At 45.1% G+C, this 27,416-nt stretch overlaps 1 protein-coding gene across 3 annotated transcripts in view; it reads left to right on the forward strand.

Moving 5' to 3' along the window:
• The window catches only part of RNF19A (ring finger protein 19A, RBR E3 ubiquitin protein ligase), a 64,074-nt gene that overhangs the window by 10,355 nt on the left and 26,303 nt on the right, over positions 1–27,416 (forward strand). Inside the window, exon 2 of one of the 3 annotated variants that reach the window (XM_069957330.1) lies at positions 8,066–8,120. The exons of 1 other annotated variant lie outside the window; for it this stretch is intronic. The gene's annotated coding sequence lies outside the window, so the exon portion shown is untranslated. Of the gene's footprint in view, positions 1–8,065; positions 8,121–24,856; positions 25,064–27,416 lie in introns of those variants that run through there. One more of the 3 variants, XM_069957329.1, reaches the window with a different exon arrangement.

Here is a 27,416-nt window from a genome sequence, read left to right on the forward strand (position 1 = left end):
AGACAGAAATGTTTTCCAGGACCGGGCTTCTCTTTTTTTTTTTTTTTTTTTTTCTATCGGGAGGGGGGGGGGGGGGGGGGGGGGGGTGACAATTTAGAAATGTTAAAAAAAAAAAATCTTCCGTGTTGCTAGGGTTTACTGGATTGCCTTGTTTGGCTACAGATGGATTAGGTGATTTAATCCATAGAATTAAAACCCATTTGGTAGATGTATTTTTTTTTTGCCTGTTGACACACTGACTTATCACTGACAGTCTCTGGGGAGAGGGCTTCCTGTTGATGGGCAGATTGTGATAGTGGGGGTCATCCACCGTAGCCGCCTGGATGGTGAGTGTAGTAAATGTCGGGTCTAGATGAGAACAGTCTGTTCTGTAGAAGGGGAATAACTATGTAGAAAATAAAAGAAAAATGCAATTGGGCCTCGGCTCCCTATTCACTATTATTGTTTTGAACTGTACTGTACAGTATGAATTGAAAAATTTTAAAGAATGTATTTGACTTTAAGTTTCAGCTGTTAGTTCAGGTCATCGGACTAGGACTTAGAGTTATTTTTTCAGAAAAAAAATAAATGATTTATTTTTTTTTTATAATATATTTATTTATTGGTAGAAAGTTATATAGATTTGTAAATGATACATTCTATTTAAAAATGTTAAGTCTTCCAGTACTTAACAGCTTCTGTATGTCCTGCAGAAAGTGGGGTATTCCTTCTAGTCTGACACGGTGCTCTCTGCTGCCACCTCTGTCCATGTCAGGAACTGTCTAGACCAATAGCAAACACCCATAGAAAACCTCTCCTGCTCTGGACAGTTCCTGACGCGGACAGAGGTGGCAGCAGAGAGCACTGTCAGACTGGAAAGAATACACCACTTCCTGCAGGACATACAGCAGCTGATAAGTACCAGAAGACTTTTAAATAGAAGTAAATTGCAAATCTGTATAACTTCCTGAAACCATTTGATTCGAAAAATATATTTTTTTCCTTCTGGAGTACCCCTTTAATGCCGACCCAACACCATAGCCGTAGCCTCAGGCTGTATATCACATGTTGGAGCCAGTAAGAACACATTTTGGATGAAATTGACTTTATACATGTGTTTTTTTTTTCTTTTTTCCATCAGACAAACTAGATTATAACATCCTACCCATTTCTAAAAATACGCTGCCAAACCCAAGCCTACAAAGCCGCAATTCACTGTCTAAGGGATAGAAGTAATGCCTAGTTCTCTTCTGCATAAAAACTGTGTGTCACGGGTTGTCTGGGAATTGTGGGTGCTTTATTGCGTATGGGGGGGTTGTCACCTGCGGGTGAATTCCCAGCTACATTAGATCAGTCCCTGCTGTCAGTGAATGACAGTGCCCAATCTCCCAGCGGCCTATATGTATATGTGACACTGTTACTGGGGTCAGTGTTACCATGACAAGCAGTATCTGTGAGGGGCCACAAGGACCTCTTGGGCCCTGGGGCTGCTGTTTGCCTCCACTAATATCTGTATTCTTGATAGTTTCCTCCATGTAATGCAGCCACATGTGAATGGCCCTCACAGTCTCCTCTGTTTACAGCGTCGGCTGGAAGTTTCCATCTGTCCTCCTTGCCAGGGTGTAAGGAAGGTTTTTTCCCTCGTCATTTCACTAAGCCGTTCCTGAGAAACCTGCATAGAAGTTTGCATTGTGTGTGATGTGAATGTCGTCTTGTACGGTGTGGATATCCATGATCTCATTTGGATATAACCAGAAATCCCTTCTTTGGAATAAGAGTGTATACCAGGTTATATATACAGCAGGTATTAGTTTATATACAGAGATGCGGCTTTTAGTATTGTTAGAGCCTACTCCATCGCAAGTACCATAGAGTTGTCGTCACATGAAGAGAGATAAAATGAGCAAAGCCCAGACCTACACGAGGTACACCTGAAATGTTTGCACCCCTATATAGAATTATAGGTATACTTTTTTTTTTTTTTTTCTTTCTCCTCTTTCAGTGGATTTCTCATTCATGCGTTTTGCATCCTCCCTGAAAGTGAATGAGTCACTGGAGGGATTAATCTTGGAAGACTTTGTATTAGGAGCTTACAGACTTGATTGACCGAGAAGAGGCTGCTCAAGTCAATTCCGAGACTGTACAGGATTAGTTATGTGACTGACCTCATGAAATGTGCCCGTAATTGCCCAGAGTCACTGGGGACGCTGCAGAGGGAGGGGGTCCTTTAAGTTAGATAAGTCAGGAGTAGCTGGGGGTCCTGGTGCTGGGACCCCCAGGTGATCATTTATTACAGGGTTATGAAACCTTTGACCTCCAGCTGTTGCAAGACTACAACTCTCATCATGCTTGGACAGCCAATTGGAAGCCACAGCAACAATGGAGAAGACTGAAAAAGATTTTAAAGAACTTAAAGCAACCATGCATGTTGGCTCACTGTTACACGAAGCGATTTTTCGAAATTACCAATAAACAATCTCAAACGACTGCTATGGTGAACGACCTGAAATTGTTCACCCGATTACACAGAACGATGATGGTTCTTGCGATCGTCTTTTTGTCGCTATTGCATTCGCCGCTACTACGAACGACATCTTATTTCATGCAAACGATCAACGATAAAAATAGGTCCAAATTCTATCAAACGACCAACGATTTCTTGTTGGTAGTTTAATCGTTGTCTGCTATTACACTAAACAATTATCATTCAAATCCGAACGATCTTATGATTTTACAAAGGATAATTGTCCCGGGTAATAGGCCCCTTACTCAGACCTGATTTTTGCATGACTAGCCAGCTATCTTATATGTATGGGGGAATGTTGCAATTTTTTTGCAGTGGCAGATGTTGGGCCATGGTGAGGATGTACAGGAGGGAGAAGGTTCAGCCCGTTTGGTTTCATCATGCCCCATCCTTTTGTTCAGGGTGAGATAAACCACCACTAGAGGTGTCTGGCAGCAGTTTACTCTCCTCTCCGCATTCAGTTTATATGCACTCACAGCTGGGCATGCATTTATATTGAATAGTTCTTAAGGGATAATTATTTGGCTGACAGCTATCAAAGGTGCGTGGGAGCTTTAGAGCACATGTTTCAAACTCTCGCTCCTCCAGCTGCTGCAAAACTACAATTCCCATCATGCCTGGGCAGCCAAAGCTTTAGCTCTAGCTGTCCAGGCATGATGGGATTTGTAGTTTTGCAATAGCTGAAGTGCCTGTGTTTGACACTCCTGCATTAGAGCATGGTTCCCCAACCTGTGGCTCTCCAGCTGTTGCAAAACTACAATCCCCACCATGGCTTGAGAACTGTAGGCTGGAGAGAGAGAGAAACATTGCTGTATAGTCCCTAGAGACTGCTGGTGGTCTAATAGATAAACCAACATAGCAGCCGACCACTAGGGACAATACTCTAAAATGCGATGACTATGTTGGCTCATAAACTTGATGGTGGTATCAAAAGAAGGGACAAGTTTTGCACATTGCGGGTGTTCTCTTCAGCTGATGTTACAGTGTGCTAATGAGCATATTCCCGGACAAGCAGTAAGCCTATAATACAAGGCCAATGTCAAAGGTTGAAAACATTGATCCAACTCGGTACACTACATGGACGTGCACATAACTATACTTTATTACCACCGTGTAGCGCTCTTATACCCAAACTAAAATGGATCTAAATTGCCTTGTAAGGTTTATATATATATATTTTAATGATGTGCTGACTCCTTTAAAATCCTTAGGGCCCTATTACACGGGATGAATCGTTAAATCGTTTGAATTTAAAACGATAATCGTTCTGGGTAATTGCAGGCAACGATCAAAAAATCGTTCGTATGTCGTTGATATAGATCTTCGTTGATCGTTGATTTAGATCTGAACCTAAAATCATTGCTAATTGTTCGCTGTAATTCCACATTCGTTCGCTCAAGTTCCGCATTTGTTCACTAATCGTTCAGTGTAATTGCACATTGTTCATTGTTTTGCTGGGATCAGATCGAGTAAACGATCATAGTAACGATAAAAACTAATGATTTATCGTTCTGTGTAGTGTGGTGAACGATTTCAGGTTAACGATAAACAATCTTGTTTGCGATCGTTAGTCGTTTAAAATCTCTCAGTGTAATGGGACACTAAGGGTTAGGTTATAGTAGCTGTGTGAGTAACTAGAAACTTACAGCCAGTTTAAAAGGCTTTATCATGAATATTGGATAAAGCTTGGCCTGGGTGTCCTTATCGCTCTGTAGATCCTATTTACAGTGATGCATCCAGGACACTTTGCAGGCGTTCAGCGGCGGCCGGAGCAGTTCTCGCTAGACATGGAGTTAATATCCCATGTTTGGTCCCAGCCCTGCTGGCGTGACTCATAGCTGGATTAAAATACTGCTGTCAGCCTGGAGTCAGCTGCTTCCCCTGCAGTCATGGCAGTGTACTCAATTTCATCTGTCCGGGTGTGGCCACTGCCGCGTTCAAAGCGAAACTATCTGTTTCCTCTGCTTGGAAACTGAATCTATATTGTTGCCTCGAAAGAATTTCTGCAAGTCGGCCGAATATTCCTGTTTTACGTTCTCGCCATCCCCATTGTAGATTCCAGCTGTGCCCTGAGCCTACAACAGAACATAAAGCCACGTAACATACAGTATGTCGTGGCTGGAGTAAAGATGACGTCCGGGCGCTGAGTACGACATGCTCTTGTGTCCATCCAGATTGTGTATTAGTTGGATGGCGCCATAAAGTGGTTGGGAACAACTTAAAAAAAAACAAGATAGTCAAGGTTAACTTTTTGAGCTATTTGTTTTTAAAGTTCTTCACCGTTCTCCAGTATCTGCTGTTTGGATCCCCATCCCGCCTCTTTATAACCCTGCGTGTTGATGTGTCATGGGAATGCCGCCATATAACTATACAGAAAACTCAAACACCGTGCACATTGTTTTTTTCTGTATATGAGCTCCCTTCTCAGTCTTGTGATTAGTCCATTGTATATGTATGGAATAAAGATGCATTGGTCACGTGATATGCTGGCTATAGAATTCGAGTAGTCTTCCTTACCATTTGGACTCCATTTATGCTTTAAGGGTCCATTTACACAGAAAGATTATCTGACAGATTATCTGTCAAAGATTTGAAGCCAAAGCCAAGAATGGATTTGAAAATAGGAGAAATCTCAGGCTTTCCTTTATGACCTGACCTCTGTTTATAGTTTGATTCTGGCTTTGACTTCAAATCTTTGGCAGATAATCTGTCAGATAATCTTTCTGTGTAAACGGACCCTAATGGTCCGTTTACACGTTTACACAGGCAGATTTATCTGTCAGATTTTTTAAGCCAAAGCCAGGAACAGACCATGAACAGGGAACGGGTCATAAAGGAAAGACTGAGATTTCTCCCTTTTTAAATCCATTCCAGGGTTTGGCTTCCAAAATCTGTCAGATAAATCTGCCTGTGTAAACGCACCATTAGGGTCCTATTCTACGGGCCGAGCAGGGCCCGATCTGCTAGATTGGCGCTTGTTTACTGGGCCTATTCCACGGCCCGACAGTCGTTAGCGAGAGCTGCAGGGACATCGTTGCCGATGTCCCTGCAGCCCTTGTCTCATACATTACCTGTTCAGGCGCAGGTCTTCTCCCGATCCCGCGCGGCAGCATTAGCTTTGGAGCAGACTGACAGAACGCTCAGCCAATCATTGGCCGCGGCGGTCCTGGCCAGTGATTGGCTGAGTGCTGTGTCAGCTCAGTCAGGCCGCTCCAAAGCTAATGCTGCCGCCCGGGATTGGGAGAAGAAGACCTGCGCCTGGACAGGTAATGTATGATGATTGCGAAATCGCCCGCCGTGCCCGCTATTCCACCTAGTGATGCGCGGGTGGCGACCGATGATTTTAGGTTTGAACCTAAATGAACGATCAGCCGATGACACTATCATCGGCTGATCGTTCTCTCTATTCCGTGGAGCAATAATCGGCCGATTATCGCTCCCCGGAATAGGCCCCTTAGACTGAGGTTACCGGTGAAGGTCTTCTGTGGATTTGTGTGGACTTTATCAGCCGTCCTTACCCATTAGAGATGAGCGTAGGTATGCTGTAAAGAAATGTCGCACACCCCTAGCCCACAATAGCACTACGGCTTGTAGGTTGTGTTCTCTCTGAGCTGTTTTTCTCTGTGGTTTGCACTGAGTAGGAATAAATTTGGGCAGGACCTAGTATATTCCATCACCACTCGAACACTCTTCTCCTCCTCTGCTCAACCACAAAGCCTGTTGTGTTTTTTAAGCCAGTTTCAGTAGCAGAAGCTGTTCCCTCCTGTCTAATAATACATGGTGGACCTTCATTTGCTGCTGTCGTCTTAAAGGGAGACATGACTGAAAGTGAGATATGGTACTATCCCCAGGAGATTCGGATGACATTTGACATAGGGCTCTAATTTGGGGGCAGCAATTACTCATGTACTAAATGCCTTCTGTGAGTTGGCATGGGAGATCAACTGGTTTCAGAAAGTTATATAGATTTGTAAATTACTTCTACATTAAAAAAAAAAAAACCTTAAGTCTTCCAGTACTTATCAGCTGCTGGATGTCCTGCAGGAAGTGGTGTATTCTTTCCAGTCTGACACAGTGCTCTCTGCTGCCACCTCTGTCCATGTCAGGAACTGTCCAGAGCAGTAGCAAATCTCCAGTGAAAACCTGTCCTGCTCTGGACAGTTCCTGTCATGGACAAAGGTGGCAGCAAAGAGCACAGTAAAAAAAGTCAGTAAAAAAAAAATACACCCCTTCCTGCAGGACATACAGCAGCTGATAAGTACTGGAAGTAAATTACAAATCTATAATGGGGGGTTCTGGCCTCTAGACCTTCAGCTAATTCCAGTGTATGGAGCCAGCTCTCGGGAATAATTCTGTTAGTTCAGTAATAAATAAGAAGAATGATGGTTGGGATGAAAGGAGGTAAAAATAGCTGTAGATTGTTTCCATGGAGTTTGCTTGAGAGTAGCAGAAAGTGGGGCCGTTGTGTGATCAGGCTGATGGTGTGGGTGTAAATGGGCACGGTCACCTCCCACTCTTCTCATCCAGCGTGTCCTCGCCGGGGACGTAACATATCGCACCTGTCATCAGCTCCACAAACAATGCTGTATGACGTCCCTTAGGGATCAGGTCACAGCAGCTATGATGCCAGTGTGAACAAAGCCTCCTCTACCCTTGCAGATTGTGTTAGATCCGTCTCTGAGGGGAGGAGCGGGCAGGGACTAAATGTTCCTATGAAGAATCTGTACAGTTCAGTAGCTGCCAGTAATGGCCGCTGTCATTTAGCTGCTCCCTGCACCCAGCCAGAAGAGGGGAGAGAGGGCTGCAGCTCTCTGGTTCTACACACATGACTTGCTGGATGGTTGTGACTGCCGAAAGAACTAGTCACCAAGAATTATCAGTGGTATTTTCACTGGGTGGGGCAGGGGCGTCAAACTGCTGCTTTCCAGCTGTTGCAAAACTACAATTCCCATCAACACTTGTAGTTTTGCAGCAGATGGAGGGCCGCAGTTTGCCACCTGTGGTACAGGGAATATTTAGCAAAGGACATGGCACTAAACCAGCATTGCTCTGTCTTGGAGCAGTCTCTGGTCAGGTGTCCTCTCCGCACGACTTCTTCGGACATCAGAAGCTCCTGTAGCAGCTAGTGCCGCTCGTCCTCCGCCTCCCCCCCTCCCCTCCTCCATAAACATAAACAAACCAGATGTTAGACACCAGCCGCCAGCGGTCCCTTTGCCTGCCGGGCTCTTGGTGTTCATCTTCCAGCTCTTTCACATGCAGTACCTGAGTTTGTAACCGTTCCCACGTCACACCACTATTGATTGTATTGCTGTTTACCTAGTACAGAGTGGTGGCATATAACATTTTAAATTGACTGTTGCATGGTGTTGACTGCAGTCACGTTGCATACATTGTGTATTACCAGTGCCAGAGGTCATTGTGTGCAGAGTTACTGGGTCATCCAGTTCTTTTATTATTGTTCCTCCTCCGGCTGCAACTTGTCTTCAGTCTCTCCATTACTTACACCCAGTCTCCTTGTCTTCAGACTTGTCTTACTTCCCTCCTGCTTCCATTTCTCTATAGATTGGAACGCCTTGAGGAGCACCAAGCTCCGGAAACTTACACCGCCCTCTGCAAGGTATTTCTATCTCTTCATATAAGTATTACTGCACCATAGGAATCACATGGATTCCCTTTCCGTATAATGTGGGCATATAGTCTACATTGGTAAGGGCCCTTTTATTGGTCAGACTTGACGATATCACCTTGTGTAACTTTATTGGAGTCCATAGGGTTGGGGGCCTTCGGCTATCCAGCCATGTTGGGCATTGTAGTTTTGCAACAGCCAAGGGGTTCCGGTCCCTGTCCCTGGTTTATACCATAGTGCATTTATTTGATATGGGCTCCTAATATAAAATCCAGTGCAGGGCCTAGTATTTAGTGGCCTCACATACCTCATCATTGTTTCCACGTCCTGAGGTTACTGTTGTCGGGGAGTGACTGTGTTATTTCTCTCTGGTTACGGAGGTTGCAAGTTCTTTAACGTGGGAATACTCAGAATGTGTAAGTCATAACACTTAACAGATAGACGTGGATATATATGGGAATTGGGGTAGATACACCGAGGGTAGAATGCAGCTTCTATTCTGATATTGGTGGCAAATACAAAAGAAATCTATGTTGAATGTGGCCCTCACATCTGACAGCGGCAGGCGCACTGGCAGCTATACGTGCCGGCTGTGTACAGCTTACAACGATTCCTGGCATCAGTCAGTGGTCTGCCATGCTTTGTCCTTTACTGTACTCTGCCCAGGAGCTAAATCTGATTACCGAGCACTTTTTCTCCTCCCAGGGCATCATGGTCGGATAGCTTTACAGCAGCTGCAGATGTAACCCTGGTGTCATGGACCTGTAGCGAGTATTTGTGTGTAATGTGATGGCAGCACTAACAGAAGGCGGCCATGCTGGAGTAATACTCCTATAATCATGTGGTGAAATTGGATATTCCTGTGACGTTTATTTTATTTAATTGATCAAACTTTAAGGGCTTAGCATTGGCCTTTGGTGTCAGATCGATGGGTTCTGATTAAAGGCATGAGATGCCGCAGCCTCTTGTTTGTCACAGCACAGTGCCATTCATTTTGTAGTGGTTATGCCCAGTACTGCAACCATTCAAATGAAGACTGAGCTGCTATAGAAAGCACAGCGCCATATATATTGTAGTGGTTGTGCCTGGTACTGCAGCTCTCTTCTCATTTAAAAAAACATGGCCACTTTTCCCCACTCTTGTCTCCAGTTTCAGTGTGGTTTGCAATTAAGCTTCATTTACTTCAATGGAACAGAGTTTCAAACCCCACCCAATCTGGAGACAAGAGTGGTGCAAAAGTGGCCATGTTTTTGTAGCGCTGGATAACCCCTTTAAGTGAATAAAACTGTGCTGCAATACCAAACACAGCCACTACAAAATCTATGGCCTACGCCTGGAAAGCAGTTAAGAGAAGCGACGCGCCTCGAATCTATAATGTGGCCAAAGTTTCCTTCTCGCCCCGGCCTTATCTCCGTCAAGTCATAAGACCTAACTTTATTGATGTGTAAGTGAGATCTGTCTCCCTGCGCTGAGATTGTTAACTCTTCTTCTCACATTATGGCCTAATAAGGCTGCTGAGAGATGGCAGATGGTTTACTCTGAGGATCCTCATAAAGTACAGATGTTATTTGCCGCGGACCTTCCCAGCGTAGGGGAGACGGGAGACGCTCGCAGCATAAACCTCTCTATTGTTTCTGGTTTTTCCACTGGAATGTGTCCGATATTCAGGTTAATTATTAAAGGGATGTAAAGCTCCTCTGGAGAGCCGGGAGTAGCCGCAGCTACATGTTTCTAGTCAATCTGCCCACCAGCGTTCACCGTGATATATTGTTCTCATTAGGTCTCTAGATATGAAGCCATTAGTTGCCTGACCCATGCAGAGAGCTGGGTGTCCTCCTAGGATATACAGCCATGGGGGTGTAGCTGTTGAGAAATGCCAGATCTTCTTCCATAGACTGAGTATACAGATAGTATTACCAGTCCCTGCTATATCGGCGCTTGTTTACTGGGCCTATTACACGGCCCGATAATCGTTTAACAAGGGCTGCATGGACATCCTTACTGATGTCCTTGCAGCCCTTGCTTAAACTGTATACATTACCTATCCATGCTGCAGGGCTCCTCTTGCGCTCTACTTCTCCCCGAGTCCCGCACGCTCCAGCTTCAGAGCGGCCTGTCTGAGCTGACAGGCTGCTCAGCCAATCACTGGCCGGGACTGCCACGGCCTGTCAGCTCAGACAGGCCGCTCTAAGGCCGAGCATGCGGGACCCGGTGAGAAGCACAGTGCAACATGGATAGGTAATGTATTCTGTTTGCATATCGTCCGCCGCCGGTCGTGCACTGCTATTACACGTAGCGATGTGTGGTCGTCGCGCGACAATTATAGGTACAAACCTATATCATTGGCTGATTGTTGTGTTTATTACATGGAACGATAATCGGCCAGGTACGGCCGATTATCGTTCCGCGTAATAGTATGCTTAGGAAAACATGGCAGCTTTCTTGCAGAAACAGCCTGGGGGGGGATTACACAGTTTGTGTATGGTGCCTAGCATCCTCCTAGTGACTAGCCCTTTATGCTCAGGGAAGTCTCTCCTCTTCTGTAGTAGTTTTCCTATGTTCTGTCTATTAGACAATGATCCGTATGTTATCAGAGAAGATGTTTCCCCCTTTATCTCCAGAGTTTTCCTTTTTATAGACTCCACAAATTTTACGCTGCATAATAGGGTAATACTATACCTCTGAGCTATCTGCGCTTATCCAATCATCCCTATTGTCTGCTCTCATTTTCTCCAGAAATTGCTGAGAATTTAAATTAGTTCAGATTCTTTCTAATACCAACCTCAAAGGGGCGTCTGGTGCTAGAAGTCTAGAAGTTGTATGTAAAAATAGTTTGGGCTGATCTAATGGGAAAAAAATTATATAGATAGAAAGATAATCTCTGTATGCAATACTCACCTGGTATTGTTACAGTCCGCACTGCTCATTAAATCCTGATCTCCAGCAGGAACCCGGGCACTGACAGAACTGCAGAGGATCAAGCCCCAGGACTTAAAGGGGTACTCTGGAATATATTTATTATCATTTCTATATTTATTAAATCAACTAGCATCAGAAGGTTATACCTATTTGTAAATTAACTCTATTTAAAAATCTCAAGCCTTCCAGTACTTATCAGCTGCTGTATGTCCTGCAAGAAGTGGGATATTCCTTTCAGTCTGACACAGTGCTCTCTGCTGCCACTTCTGTCCATGTCAGGAACTGTCTAAAGCAGGAAAGGCTTTCTATGGGGGTTTGCTACTGCTCTGGACAGTTTCTGTCTTGGACAGAGATTTCAGCAGAAAGCACTGGAAAGAATACACCACTTCCTGCAGGACATACAGCAGCTGATAAGTACTGTACGATTTTTAAATAGACAATATGTACAAATCTACTTAACTTTCTATAATCTATAACTTTCTGACACCAGTTGATTTAGTTTATTTTATTAGATCAGGGATGGGGAAACCTTCGGCCCTCCAGCTTTTGCAAAACTACCTATCCCATCATGCCTTGCTGTTATAGCTGTCCAGACATGATGGAAATTGTAGTTTTGCAACAGCTGGAGGGCCATAGGTTCCCCATTCCTGTAATATTGATGTCATTCTCAATGTGGCTCTCCTGTTCATCACGTCGGGGCGTATGCTGTGGCTGAAGTGATAATGAAATCTTGGAAAGCACCGCATGTTTTGAGGAACAGATCTCCTGAGAATCGCTGCATAAACCTGTGTTTGCATTATTCATGGGGGAGGAGAAATACAGTCATAGGAGAGGAATGTTTGTCTGGTCTGTACCGGTGTCTGTGTAGTCTTCTCCGGCCCGTCACTTTGCACTTTATCCTCTTCCTCATACAGCGTCTATTAAAAGCTTATGCATATTTTCTTTTTTAAGTCGCTGCTATTTACGTGTCCAGGCAACCGAGGAGAAATATTTTAAGCAGAAGTATTTAGATTAATATGCAGAGCGCTGGTTTATTCTTTTTTTAAGCCTTTGGCCAATATTAAACTTTTGGAATTCAGGTCAAGGCAATGGGTAACTAAAGATATATACAACGCCTTAAAAGAGTCTGACACCTCAGGTATGTTTGGACTTAAGGTTGCACGAGGGCTAGGCTTATTTTAGAGATGCTATAGATATTAGGGCCAAGGAAAGGCTTCATGTCATTAACAGCATACACATACTCAATGTGATAGTTTTTATGATCTCTAACTCATTTGTAAATCACTTAATTTACCAAAAATGGCTCTATATATAGTCTTGGCCACTTGGTGTCCTCCTTACCGTTTGCTACCCACTGCCTGTTGTCAGAGGAAATCTGTCTCTAGTAACAGCCTCCTCAGAAACAGTGACAATTACGGTAAGTGGGCCATAGTCATTGCGCAGGAGAGGGGGAGCCTAAGAAGAAAAAGGCCTGGGGTGTGTACCTGTAAGATGTGAGTCTCTAGGCAAATTATGATCTATGATCATTTAAGTTTTCCAGAGAAAAATATCTTGCCTCTACCTGTCTAGTAAGAGATTGGGGGGGGGGGGGGGTCAGACCTCTGTAGCACCCGCTGATTTCCGTATCGGGCCCCTGGCTGCTTTGTTTTGAATAGCGCTGCGGGTACAGCATATGACCCCCAGTTCTATTCGTTCCTATGAAGCAGCCAGAAAGAGCTTATCGTCTTTCTGGCGGCTCCATAGAGATGAATTGAGCTGCGGGGCAGGGGTGGCGCTGTGCTTTTCCTAATCCAGGATTACCCCTTAAGTGTAGCTTCACACGTACTGTATCGCAGCGGATTTGATGGTGCGGATCCGCAGCAGATTTGATCTAAATAACTGAACACAGCTTTTAAATATACATCAAATCTGCTGCGGATCCTGTGCATGTAAACGCATCCTAGGGCCATGTTCACACTTTGTAAGACACTGGGCGTTCCGTGACCCGATCGGTGAACTAATAGGGTTTTCTGCGGCCACTATTCACGTGTATACACTTCGGCCAGGATTCCTTAGGGTCCTATTCCACCAGACGATTATCGCTCGCATACGCAACGACCTCTATTGCGAAAGACCTGAAAACGTTCACTCATTTCCATGGAACGATAATCGTTACTTATGATCGTATTTACGATAGTTTTTTCTTCGCCATTTCTTCCCTATTGTGTTCGTATCTACTGCGAACGACCGAGCGACGTCTTATTCAATGCGAACGTTTTGTGAACGAGCATCGATAAAAATAGGTCTAGGTCTTATAAAGCGATCAACGATTTCTCGTTCGGTCGTTAATCGTTAACTGCATTTCAACCGAACGATTATCGTTCAGATTTGAACGATTTAACGATAATCTGAAAGATTAAGAAGGCAGCACTTTGTAAGTTCCATAGTAATCACGCCAGTTGTTACAACAGCCATAATTACTACCGAGCTTACGTAGTGGGAACATGGCCTCAAGGCGCAGAATAATAGCGTAGAACAGGCTAGCTGAGAGTGTGTAAGGAGAAGAGGAGCAGCTAACACGTCCAGGTATATCCAGCAGATCTATCACAGTGGGGAGCAGTCTCTGCCCGTCTCCTCTAATCTTCTCCTGTATAACTTTAGGACAGTGGTAATACATTTTCACCACTGTTTTAGTGAGCACTTTTTGTTTTTGGAGGGATTTTATTTTCTTCGGGGAACTATCATTTACAGGCAGGTATGTAGTTGTTTAGATATCTGTCAAAATGCAATGTATTCTGTGAACAATAGCTGGAAGTGAGGATGTGATTTGGCAGGGGGAGGTAATGTTCCATGGACAGGAAGCCTATAAACAAGTCTGAGTTATGGCAGCGCCATGTTGTCAGGGCTACTCCACTTACACACTGCATTGCACCCATGCCTGGCAGTCAGTGGGGGGCGGGGGGGGGGGGGGGAGTTAGTTGCTTTGTAGATTTAGATTTTTGGGGGGGTTTATTAATTCTCATCCATATAACACGTACCCATCATGTTACCGTATGTATGTGTGGAAATCTCCAGCACATACTCTGCACATAACCCCATTTGTCAGCCGTGTCCTGGAGCATTTGCTTGTTTGAGCCTTTTCAGTGCTGGTGTTACTTCCACCGCTTACTTTCTTTTTTATGACTTTTGTCCTCTTTGTTAACCTGAAGAATTCCGAAACCTGACTTTCTAGTGATAAAAATATACAGGATTGTGGTTTGGTCTTCTGCACAAGGGGTGAGCTCTCCTTTTGAAAGCTCTGTCTGAAATTAGAAAAACATGTCTGCTTTCTTTTTTATTCTATTGCAAATCAGACCTATTCACGTGAGTAGAGAGACGCTGCAATGCCATGTACAGACCAAGGGCAAGAGTGGCGCTTAATTATAAGTTCCTTTTCAGTGAATATTCCTATAAGTAGTAGTATTGTTGTTGTGTTTCCAGTAGTATTTCAGGAGGCCCATTTATTTTTGAGCTGAGGAGGCCCATTTATACCTGTGTAGTCATTACAGGGAGTGTACAGTTTTCATGTATATTTTATCTTGTTTGTAGTGTTGATATCTTCATAAATCACCTGGATGGCTGGGGACTAGGAGTCGGCTCATGTTTCACCCTAACCATATGAGTGGTGGAGTTCGGTATCTGGTTACTTGTTCTGTGAATGGACATGCTCCCTGGACATACACTTTGCTGTCAGGATGTCACTGGGTCGGCATGGCTGCTGACACTCCTGCTGATTCCAGGGCTATGTATGTATTGAAATCCCTTTAACAGTGTTGCGGTTTCCTGGGCCTTTGGATGGGATGTATTGTGTGATGTTTTTATGCATGCATGTGATGATTTATACGCACTTCACTTTTAGGTTGATGCTTATGAAGTACTTTATACCTGGCACTATAAGTATACGTCTGCAGGTTTATTCATTTCCGCTATACCAGGTTGCATCAGTATGTTTCCAGAAGGTCACACTTACACGCTCAGTTGACAACATTGGAAATTCACTGCAGGTTATAGCACCACATACACATGGATTAAATTTGTACAGATTTTTAATTTTTCCCCGTTTGGAAAGCGAGGCTCCACCCCGTAACCCTGCATATTGCATATCTAATAATAATTATTTATATAGCACCAACAGATTCCGAAACTTTTTTTTCCTCATCTCCCGAGCATGGCTAACCTTTTGTTTATTCTTAGAAGATTCTGGTAATAAATAATTTACTATCCACCTACAGGATCTGTATTGAGACCCCCACAGCTGGTTCACCCGTACATCACTTGTAACATAGCTTGGTGATGTTGCTTTGAGAATTCCCTTAAAGTAGCACAACTCAATCTGTGAGGTGCAGCTCAGTCTGGTGAGGAGTGGGGCCCCATCCTTGTTATGTCATACAGGTGGAACAGTATTTATTGTTGCGCTGTGGTGTTGGGGTATACAGGTGGAACAGTATTTATTGTTGTACTGTGGTGTTGGGGTATACAGGTGGAGCAGTATTGGTGCACTGTGGTGTTGGGGTATACAGGTGGAACAGTATTTATTGGTGCACTGTGGTGTTGGGGTATACAGGTGGAACAGTATTTATTGGTGCAGTGTGGTTTAGGGTATACAGGTGGAACAGTATTTATTGGTGCAGTGTGGTTTAGGGTATACAGGTGGAACAGTATTGTTGCACTGTGGTGTTGGGGTATACAGGTGGAGCAGTATTTATTGGTGCACTGTGGTGTTGGGGTATACAGGTGGAGCAGTATTGGTGCACTGTGGTGTTGGGGTATACAGGTGGAACAGTATTTATTGGTGCAGTGTGGTGTTGGGGTATACAGGTGGAACAGTATTTATTGGTGCAGTGTGGTGTTGGGGTATACAGATGGAACAGTATTTATTGGTGCAGTGTGGTTTAGGGCAGTGATTTTCAACCAGTGTGCCGCGACACATAGTCGGGTGTGCCGCGGGGAAAGTTCCCCAAACTATGGTGCCCCTGCAGATCGCCCCGCTGCTGCTGTCCACCTCACCTACTGGCCGCCTGTAGCGCCCGGATGTGCTCCTCCTATCCAATCAGCGGAGACCAGGAGCGTGGTGCGCTGCGGCGGGCCGTGATGCATGCATCCAATCAACGTGTGCGCTACGGCCCGCCACAGCGCACCAAGCTCCCGGTCTCCGCTGATTGGAGGAGCACGTCCGGGCCCTACGGGCGGCCAGTAGGTGAGGTGGACAGCAGCCGCGACCATCTCGGAGGAAGTGAGAAGGAAGGGGGGGAGAGTAACCTGGGGATGGGGGAGAGAAACAGGAGAAAACAATGGGGGAGAGAAAGCTGGGGATGGGGAGAGAAACATGGGAATGGGGGAGAAACAGGGGAGAGAAGCAAGGGGGAGAGAAGCAAGGGGGAGAGAAGCAAGGGGGAGAGAAGCAAGGGGGAGAGAAGCAAGGGGGAGAGAAGCAAGGGGGAGAGAAGCAAGGGGGAGAGAAGCAAGGGGGAGAGAAGCAAGGGGGAGAGAAGCAAGGGGGAGAGAAGCAAGGGGGAGAAGTATGGTGGAGAGAAGCACAGGAGAGAAGTAGGAGGGAGAAGTATGGTGGAGAGAAGTAGGGGGGAGAAGTATGGTGGAGAGAAGCACAGGGGGGAGAAGAAAACAGGCCCAGGTTTCACACTGAGTGAGTATAAATACATTTAGAATCTATATTATTAACTATATGTATAATATGTACTGTTTTAGGATACAAACACACACAGCAGATACGCAGCAGATTTGATACTGTGTTCAGTTATTTAGATCTAATCTGCTGCGTATCTGCTACGTATCGCAGCAGTAAATACGCAGCGTATATGCCGTGTGTGTTTGTACCCTTAGTGTCATTTTGTGCCATTTTGGTTGGTGGTGTGCCCCGGGATTTTTTAAGTATAAAAAGTGTGCCGTGGCTCAAAAAAGGTTGAAAATCACTGGTTTAGGGTATGCTGGCGGATCAGTAGGTATGCACGCAGTGTGGTTTTGTACAGGTGGAGCAGTATTTATGGGTCATGTCGGCTGATCGTTGCCTTCTATTACATAAGATGATTATTGTCTGTAACGGCCGATAATCGTTTGGGGTCATAGGGCCTTTAGTCCTTTGTGTGTTGGTATGTGATTTGTGGCCTCTGAACCCTAGCACATCTCTTCCCAGGTGCCATTTAGGGGATGTTAATAGTGTTATGCTGCGTTTGGAAAATTCGTTATTGCGATCGTTTTAATATCACTTATGCCCATCTCACACATGGGTAAATCGGTGACAGACTGTTTACACGAATCGATTTGTGAATTTTCAGTGAACGTCCAACAACGATTTGAGAACATGTTGAAAGATCATAATGAGCGATTTCTCGCCCGTCGTTTGATCGTTCGCTGTTTACACGAGCTGATTATCGCTGAAATGCAATCGTTATCGTGAAATTCAAACGATAATCGTTCCTTGTAAACGCAGCATACGATGTTAGTATGTAATCCCTGGCACAGTGATTTGTACCTTCTCCCTATATCTCTGAACCATTGACTTTTACCTTGAGTTACCCGGCAGGCGGGTGGCCATTACTATAGATGCCCATTATTCCTGACCCTCCATCACCCTGCGCCCTATGGCTGCCGGCGGTGCCCAATGACTGTGTCTCCCGGTAATTACAAGGATTAGAAGAAGAGAGAAGCTTTTTTTGCCGAGGATTTTGCACATTCAGTAATGTACCCTGACTGTGTGCGGGGAAAATCTCATTACAGAGAAATAATAGGAGGCCGTCCTCCCGTCTGATCAGCATTGTCATGGGAACATACGCCAAACCAGCCGCTCCATGTACCGCCAACTTATTAGGAACATAAACCCAGCCGCAGGCACCCTGCCGACCGCAATTGTTCTACTACAAATCCCATCCTGCTCGACCACCCTGCAGAATACACACCAGAAAATGGCCCCTAATTGTTGGCGCCCCGGCCCGTTCAGCCGCGGCCATGAAAACACGGCTAATGTGTCACTTAGCGGCCAGCAGCGGGGCCGTCTAGGAAGCATTATGTACTTAGGTGTGTGCGTCCTGACTCCTGGCGCTCTATTATTGTGCGCTGTCATGGTAACCAGGCGTTATTTATAGAAGGCATCGGTTGTCACAGAGACACGTCCGCCCCGGGATACGCTGTATTTTCTGGGATCTCTAGCCCGAGCGCACGTCTGTGCATCACATAGAAGAAATTGCTTTACAGCTTTCATCAAGTGCAACATGAAATATGTGTGGTCTACGTCCTACAGAGGTGTGCCGTGACTGCATGGCTGTGTGCCAGGCATCGTCCTATACATGCCCCTGCTATTGTAATGCCTGCTTGCTGATGGTGTCCAGTGCATTGTCTCCAGTCAGCAGCATTAGGATACACATGATGTAATACATCGCTTACAGATGACACTTCCTAGAAGCTGCTCTACTGGGACCCGGTTAGTGACAAATGCCTCTCCAGTGTATTCACAGTCTATCTCTAGGCTGCCGAGCGTCTGCCCCCTCCCTCCCCGCCTCCATTGTCCTCATAGCAGGAGTCAACGTTTTTCTTACTAGAAGTGATTACTAGATAATGGGGGATTATTTTATGGAATAAGAACAGATTTATATTTGTTGTTCATATATTGTCTCTCCCAATACCCCCCCAATATGCATATGTCTACCGGACTCTGCTGTGCATGCATGTGTGTGTTCTCTATGGGAGAAGTGTATACATTAGGTCATGGGTAGGGAACCCTGGCTCTTCAGCTGTTGCAAAACTACAACTCCCATCATGCCTGGACAGCCAAAGCTTTAGCTTTGACAGCTTGGACAGCCAGGGTTTCCCTACCCCTGCATTAGATGTTTAGCTGGTCCCACCAAAGTCAGTGGTTTCTTATGACATTAATGTGTGTGCTCGTTTTTAGACTCCATTACATTTTAAGCCTATAAGTCCTATCACATGGAACAATTATCGGCCGTATTCGGCCGATAATCGTTCTGTGTAGTAAAAAGCAGTGATCAGCTGACATGAACGATGTCGACTGATCATTGCAGTCATTTGTCTTTCAACACGCTGAAAGACAAACGGCTTATTTAGCAACGACCTGCTGCTGTCGCTCTGCAGTAGGAGCAGCGGCAGCAGACTGCCGCTATCCTCTAGCGATCACCCGGACAGCCCCCCCACGCCTCCCCAGTACTCACCCGCTCCTCCCCAGAACTCACCCGCTTGCTGCCGCCGCCACGTGTTATGGCTGTGGCAGTGAGCTGGGAACGAGGAGCAAATGAGCACTGACAACGCTCTTTTGCCCCTCAGTCGCCCCGTGTAATAGGGGCTTATGTCTTGGTAATACGAAGGGTGCGCGGCTACATGTTGCGTCCTTCTGGAAGTATATGCTCTCATTGTTGGGTTGATGTATATGCTGGAGCTTTAACATAGTGGGGTTTACTTACAAATCATCTGGTGTCAGAAAGTTATACGTATTTGTAATTTACCTCTATTTAAAAATCTCAAATCTTCCAGTACCTATCAGCTGCTGTATGTCCTGCTGAAAGTGGTGTATTCTTTCCAGTCTGACACAGTGCTCTCTGCTGCCACCTCTGTCCATGTCAGGAACTGTCCAGAGCAGGGGAGGTTTTCTATGGGGATTTGCTGCTGCTCTGGACAGTTCCTGACATGGACAGAGGTGGCAGCAGAGAGCACTGTGTCAGACTGGAAAGTGGACAATGTGCTCAGGAGTTGGAGGTGGGATCCCCCCTCTGGAGTGTATATATAGTGGTATCTTTAACCTTGCATCTTGAGGCTGAGCAGTAAATTGCTGTACAAAGGTTAGACAGGGAAGCACTGGGAGGAACAATGCGATGCCTTGCGGCATAAATAGACGTTTGGGTTAGAGGGGAAGCGATGGGCGTCCTCTCACCGATTGTTTGGAAGAGTCACACAGGAATATACTGTTCAGTGTAACTATAAAAAGATTAGATCATCCCAATCGGGAAGGGGGGGGGGGTACAGTATACTGAGGAATGTATAAGAGGGAAGGCCCCCCGGCCTGATACTACAGCAGCTCCTCCTGACGCACATTATATTGCTGCCGTGTCTCCATGTGCTGTCATACACCATATTAAACATGCTAGGTGCTAGGCATGTCTTATGCAGAGTATTGCAGCTTCCATGAAAGGAATGACCCCCCCACCCCCAGCCCGGCACGTCATGTTAAATGTACTTGCGGTTAGTTTTTGGTGTGAAAACCGTCCACTCTAAAGACATGAATAAATAATGTCATCCCTAGAACTGCTTACTGTGGGAAAAGCCGCACCGCACTGCCTGTAAGACACACATGGCTGACTACTGCATCTTCTCCATTGAAGTCAATTAAGCAAAATGTTCTGTTCCCGTGTCTGATGTGTAAGAAATACGGCCTGTACTATACTGCGAGGTATAAAGGGAAGTTCACACGTTCACATGCGAGGTCTGACAAACATCCTGTCTGAGCAGCTTCTCACAACAGCCTAACGTCTACCTCTTACTGTGAAACCTTCTTCATCCTATTTCCAGTAATACAGAAAGTCTGATAATCCAGCACGCCATAGAAAGCCCTAAAGCTGGGCCTACATATCCGGAAACATCAACCCAACCTGCTAGTCTGATGTGCAGTGGGGACTTCAGTGGAGTCCACATGTCAACTCTTGAAGGGGAACTCCAGAGAAAGGAAATTGTTCTTAAATCAAAATTATACTTTTGTAATTTACTTTATTTAAAAATCTCAAGCCATCCAGTACTTATCAGCTGCTGTATGTCCTGCATGAAGTGGTGTATTCTTTCCAGTCTGACACAGTGCTCTCTGCTGCCACCTCGGTCCATGTCAGGAACTGTACAGAGCTGGAGAAGTTTACTATGGGGATTTACTACTGCTCTAGACAGTTCCTAATATGGACAGAGGTGGCAGCAGAGAGCACTGTGTCAGACTAGAAAGAATACACCACTTCCTGCAGGACATACAGCAGCTGATAAGTACTGGAAGACTTAGGTTATTTAGATAGAAGTAATTTACAATAATGCATAACTTTCTGCCACCAGTTGATTTGCCAAGTACCCCTTTAAGAGGGATTTAAGCTATTCCAAGTATGCCCGCTGGATCTGGCTATAGTGGGTATGGTAGCCACTGGCCAGTTATCTATGTGTATTATACAGTTGGTTTGTAGCCATTTACCATTATTTATGTGACTGTTTCCCATACGATCCGGCTGATTTCTCCCCCCTTGTCCTCTGTCTCCCATATGTCTCGTGTCTGATGCTCTGCACATGACCTGTCACTTTCTCCCCCCGTATAATCCCTGAGGTCTCGTGTAGTATGTGACTCCCATGTTAGTGACAGTGACCGGGTTATTCCTGTGGATGACGCGCGGCCGCTGCTTCCTGTAAATCCATAGGGCGTCATGTCACTCTGAGAGAAGCCAGCGTCTCTGCTCCGCTCGGCACTTCATTATTTCTCCCCTTCTTGGATGCGATGGCCGCTTTCATCTAGGATGTCCTGTGTTTTCCAGCCTGTGCCATCTGTTTTCTACAACCAGACCGGCTCTGTTCTTGCGCAGAAGTTTGCTGGAGATTGTATCTGAGCGAGGCCGCTGTCATAAGGCATTGTCAGCAGGAGACTTAAAGCCCTTATATCAGGAGGAGATTTTCCCGGGCAGACGTATCATTTACATGATTTAGGTATCACATAGGGCCCTATTACACAAGACAATTATCATGCAAAAAATCGTTATTTAAACGATAATTTTTTCTGTGTAATTGCAGGCAACAATTGAAAAATCGTTCGTATGTCGCTGATCGTTGATTTAGATCTGAACCTAAAATTATCGTTAATCGTTCGCTGTAATTCCACATTCGTTCGCTCCAGTTCCGAATTGGTTCACTAATTGTTCAGTGTTAGGGCCCTTTTACACAGAAAGATTATCTGACAGATTATCTGCCAAAGATTTGAAGCCAAAGCCAGGACTGCATTTGAAAAGAGGAGAAATCTCAGGCTTTCCTGTATGACCTGATCTCTGTTTATAGTCTGTTCCTGGTTTTGGCTTCAAATCTTTTGCAGATAATCTGTCAGATAATCTTTCTGTGTAAAAAGGGCCTTTATTGCACATTGTTCATTATATTCCTGGGATCAGAAGGAGTAAACGATCGTAACTAAAGACTATTGTTCTGTGTAATATGGTGAACGATTTCAGGTTAACGATAAACAATCTTGTTTGCGATCGTTAGGTGTTAATCGTTAAAAATCGCTCCGTGTAATAGGACCCATAGCCGAAGCACCGTGATAACTCCAGTCATAAAGATTCGAGGGGATGGGGCTTTGTCCCCGAAATCTACACATCGGCCCCAACACTTATCTAGCAAAGAAAAGAAGGTGGAGGTATAATGTAGAGTGTGGCCGTCATCCAGCTGGAGGGGACTACTTCTGTCACTCGGATAGGCATCAACCTAGCAGCAATCTCCTAATGCCAGGACTTGGCCGCAGCATTGTCACCTACATTCACGTCACCAGCTAAGCTGCCAAGAAGGTGGCAATAAAATGGATGTGACATGTATTGTCCTGAGCTCCTATGGTTGTGATGCAGGTGCATTGTAGTGAACCCTATGGTGATCGGTAGGGAGGGTGCAGGTGTTACACCATATGATGACACAGCGCAGCACTTCTCTAGAAGAGGAAAGTCATCCCTTGCAGTTTCACATTGACTCGGTTACTCAATATGTAAGGATATGGCGTCTTACCACCAGGGGGAATTATGTTGGGTCACTGTGACTGTGCAGCCTTGTGTATCGCTCCATGTCACCTTCCTTGAAGTCATTAGGATGTATCATTGAGGTCACATAACCATCATAGTGAAATCCCATCCCCGGATAGATTCAGGTGGCTGTTCTTTCACTTTTTCTTTTCTTTCAAAAAAATTAAAACATTTTTTTAAGAAGCAGTGGGGGTTTAAAGCAGCTGTTTGGTCCATAGACAGCCATGCGATTGGGGGGATCAGGTAATGTGACTTCATATCTGTCCCTACTCCACCATTCTTTATGAAGAGACATACAGCATATTAATAACTCCCATAGGCAGTGTTCTCAGGATAGATGTAGTGGCTATGTATGGTGTTCTATAGGTGATCTGATGCTACCTGTAATCTGTGAACCCCTCAGCCATCACCCTCAAAGTTCTGGGAAGCTATCTCTGCGGGTTTGCTATCTCTGCCGGTTTGCTATCCACCTGATCAGCAAACGTTCAGTATATGCCCATCAGGTACAACCCACTACCTGTAGGAATGTACTCGTAGGCCTTATACACGCGTTCTGTGTTTCACGGACGTGATGTCTGTGGAAGCCCTCTAGTGGAGTCCTCACCCACCGGACGGCATCATCTACAATATGGTGATGGCAGCAGGGAGAGTCTTTGAATATTCTCAGCACTGTAATGAATGATTTGAATAACAGCAACACCCCTGTCCTTAGGGTCCTATTACTCGGAGCGATTTTTAAAAGATTTATGATAAACTATCGTAAACGAGATTGTTTATCGTTAAACTGAAATCGTTCACCGTATTACACAAAACTGTAATAGTTAGTTACGATTAATCACTTGATTACTGTGATCGTTTACTCCATCTGATCCCAGCAAAACAATGAACAATGTACAGTTAGTTAGTGAACAAATGTGGAACTTGAGTGAACGAATATGGAATTACAGCGAACGATTAGCAATAATTTAAGGTTCAGATCTAAATCGATGACATACAAACGATTTCTCGATCGTTGCCTGCAATTACATAGAGCGATTATAGTTTAAATTCAATCAATATAACGATTTTTCACACCATAATCGTCCCGTGTAATAGGGCCCTTAGGTTGTGTGTGGTGGTATAACCTGGCTCCATTCACTGCAACAGTAATGAAATGCAGTACCACATACAGACTGAGGGCAAGAGGGGCGCTGTTCTAGGACTAAAGTAGCCATGATTTTCTAAATCATTTAAAGGGGGTACTCCGGCAAAAAATAAAATAAATCATTTGATGTCAGAAAGTTATACAGATTTTTTATTTTACTTATATTTAAAAATCTGAAGTATTCCAGTACTTATCAGCTGCTGTATGTCCTACAGGCAGTAGTGTATTCTTTTCTGCCTGACACAGTACTCTCTGCTGCCACCTCTCCGTGATAGAAAACCTCTCCTGCTCTGGACAGTTCCTGATACGGACAGAGGTGGCAGACTAGAAAGAATACACCCCTTCCTGCAGAACATACAGCAGCTGATAAATACTGCAAGACTTAAGATGTTTAAGTTACAGTTTTATATAACTTTTTGAAACCATTTGATTTAAAATAATTTTTTTGCCAGATTTCCCCTTTAAATTTCTTTCAGTATTGACTGTCATAGCTCTGATATTGGTGATACCTTTAAAAATCTGTGTATAATTGTAATTCTGGACTCTTTTTACAGCCCAGACGTTACATCACACCGATATGTCTCTACATTGCAATGATTTTCCATTGGAAAACCCCATCAGCTAGTGAGTGTTTCAGAATGAGCGTGGAGCGAGGCGTGACGCCCCCTGTGGTGATGTCCTGTACATGCAGCGGCCCGTCCTTCTTCGCACTCTGCCGCCCTCTATGGTGAACGATCCCGATTTCCTTGTGTTTATACTTGTGAGACATTCCAGCCAGAGCTGAGACTTTTCTCTGGTAAAGGTCACTAGCTGTAGAGCGAGCTTTGTTGTCTCAGGAAGTAATGATTAACATGTATTGGTTGCCGCCCCCCTGGCAGCGATGGCAGCGACGTACGTTACGGGCACAGCACTTTCTGTTGTCATTTCCCCGTGTTGGAGCTGAGCTTCCTCTATGGCAGCCGTTCATGTGATCTCAGGAAGAAGTGATGTATGGAAAGCTTGAGATGTCTGTGCGGTGACTGAGGAGTGGCCTCCAGTGCTGCGGCTGCTGCTCGGGGATCTCAGACGTGTATACCGGGCTTCCTCCTAGAGCTGTAAGTAACTCTGCCTCTTAGCTAGACGCTCGCAGTCTTCTGGGGCTTGGGGTAGATCGTCTCCCAGGGTTTTGGGTTATTTTCTTAGTTACGAGAGCTGAAGGGGAGCAATAATCTGATGGGGGGGTGGGTTTATAACTTCACAGTCGCTATATTTGGGCTAATAAATGCTGACCTAGGACTTGTAGAACAGCTGGTAATGGAGACTTGTCCTTGTTACTGTTTCTTGTCAATATGCCTTTCAACCTTTGCAAAACTACAACTCCCAGCATGCCCTGACAGCCTTCGGCTGTCAGGGCATGCTGGGAGTTGTAGTTTAGCAACAGCTGGCGAGCCACACGTTGGACATTACTAAATAAAATTAAAGGGGTTGTCCAGCGAAAATCTGCTGTCAGAAAGTTATACAGATTTGTAATTTACTTCTATTAAAAAATCTCAAGTGTTCCCATACTTATTAGCTACTGTATGTCCTGCAGGAAGTGGTGTTTTATTTTCAGTCTGACACAGTGCTCTCTGCTGACATCTCTGGCCGAGACTGGAACTGTCCAGAGCAGGAGAGGTTTTCTGTGGGGGTTCATATAAAACCGAGACACAGTTCCTGTCTCGGCCAGACGTGTCAGCAGAGAGCACTGTGAAATAAACCGCGTGCAGCTGTAATTAAGCACGCTGAATAAACCTGTGTGTTGAGCAAGAACTTCGGAGTCTTCCTACACACCATGAAAAATAAAACAACACTTCCTGCAGGACATACAGCAGCTAGTAAGTATGGGAAGACTTGAGATTTTTTAATAGAAGTAAATTACAAATCTATATAACTTTCTTATATCAGTTTATTTGAAAGAAAAAGATTTTTGTTGGGACAATCCCTTTAAGCAATGTGCTAGCTCTCAGACCTGTATACACCGATCGGCCATAACATTGAAACCATTGACAAGTCAAGGATCATCTCGTGACCATGGCGGCTTGGGTTGAACAAGTGAAGATGATGTGTTTGGTGCACAGAAAGGTGTAAGGATCTGAGCACTACGACAAGGACCAAGTTCATACCTCCCTAGACACCTGGGTCGCAGTATTTCCAGAACGTGAGATGGTACTAATATGTTGTGGTCATGGGCTATCCTGATGTAGGGATGGGAGAACCTGCCACCCTCCTTTCTAAGCATGATGGGAATTGTAGTTTTGTAGCAGCTGAAGGATCTCCATAACCTGTTTTACATCACGTGGAGGGACGTGTCATGTGCCCCACATAGGAGGGAACTGCGTCCATATGCACCATGGAAAAAAGACAAGCTGTGATGCTCTGGGCGATGATCTGCTGGGAAGCCTTTGCTCCTGGCATGATGTGGACGTTACTGGGATATGTGCCGCCTACCTAAACATTGTACAGATCAATACCCCCCCACCTTCATGGACACCGCACCTCACAACTTACAGCATTTGCTGGTGACGTCTTGGTGCCTGATACCAAAGGACACTTTCTTGTTGAGCCCATGCCTAGACTAGACAGTACAGGGGAGCCTGCCCAATAGTAGGCAGGTGGTTGTAGTGTTCTACCAGATGGTGGTTAGGCTATGCATCCCTATGGCTGTCACACCATGTTAGTCCTTATCTCACTTTGCATTCGTAAGTAGGTTTTTCTATAAATAAATGTAGGTGGAGAACTTCCTTATTGTGATGAGTGTGTAGGCAGCCATTTGCATTATTCATTGCCTGTGACAATATCTCTATTCTATCTCCCCATCCTATATATAATGATTCCTTCTCTACGTCTGCAGGAGCTTTTCCTAGTATTACAGCTAGGCCTCAATCACAATAAGTGATCACCCAGGCCAAGTGTAGAGGGGCTGGGGTTACAAGAGCCATAGACCAGGGATGGGGAACCTTTCAGCCCAGCAGCTGTTACAGAACTACAATTCCCGTCAGCTTTGGCTGTCCAGGCATGATAGGAGTTGTAGTTTTGCAACAGCTGGAGGGCCAAAGCTTCCCCACCCCTTCCATAGAGCTTATACATACACATTTCCTATTACTCAGTGACTCCTTTACACCTCAGCACCTGACTAGAGCAATATAAGATATGTGACATTAGTATAGAGGCCTGTGATTCACCAATCCCAACCTGATAAGGGGAAAGTGATTCCTTTTCTTTATATGCAGGTATTCGGCCATATAGTGTTGTACAGAGAATAGAGTGCCACTGTCTGGCCTGGCTGTCTCCTGTGTTATATTAGATGTGTCATGGTGTGTCATTACAGCGGAGACTAATAAAAAGCATTGAGGAGAGAGCGCTGCTATCTGGGAGGATGTCGGCTACTCCCTGTCACCGGCCGTTCCTTATGAATCACATTGTCTCTCT

The sequence above is a fragment of the Dendropsophus ebraccatus genome, chromosome 2 (genome assembly GCF_027789765.1).
Source record: "Dendropsophus ebraccatus isolate aDenEbr1 chromosome 2, aDenEbr1.pat, whole genome shotgun sequence".
In the NCBI taxonomy this organism is placed as follows: Eukaryota; Metazoa; Chordata; class Amphibia; order Anura; family Hylidae; genus Dendropsophus; species Dendropsophus ebraccatus.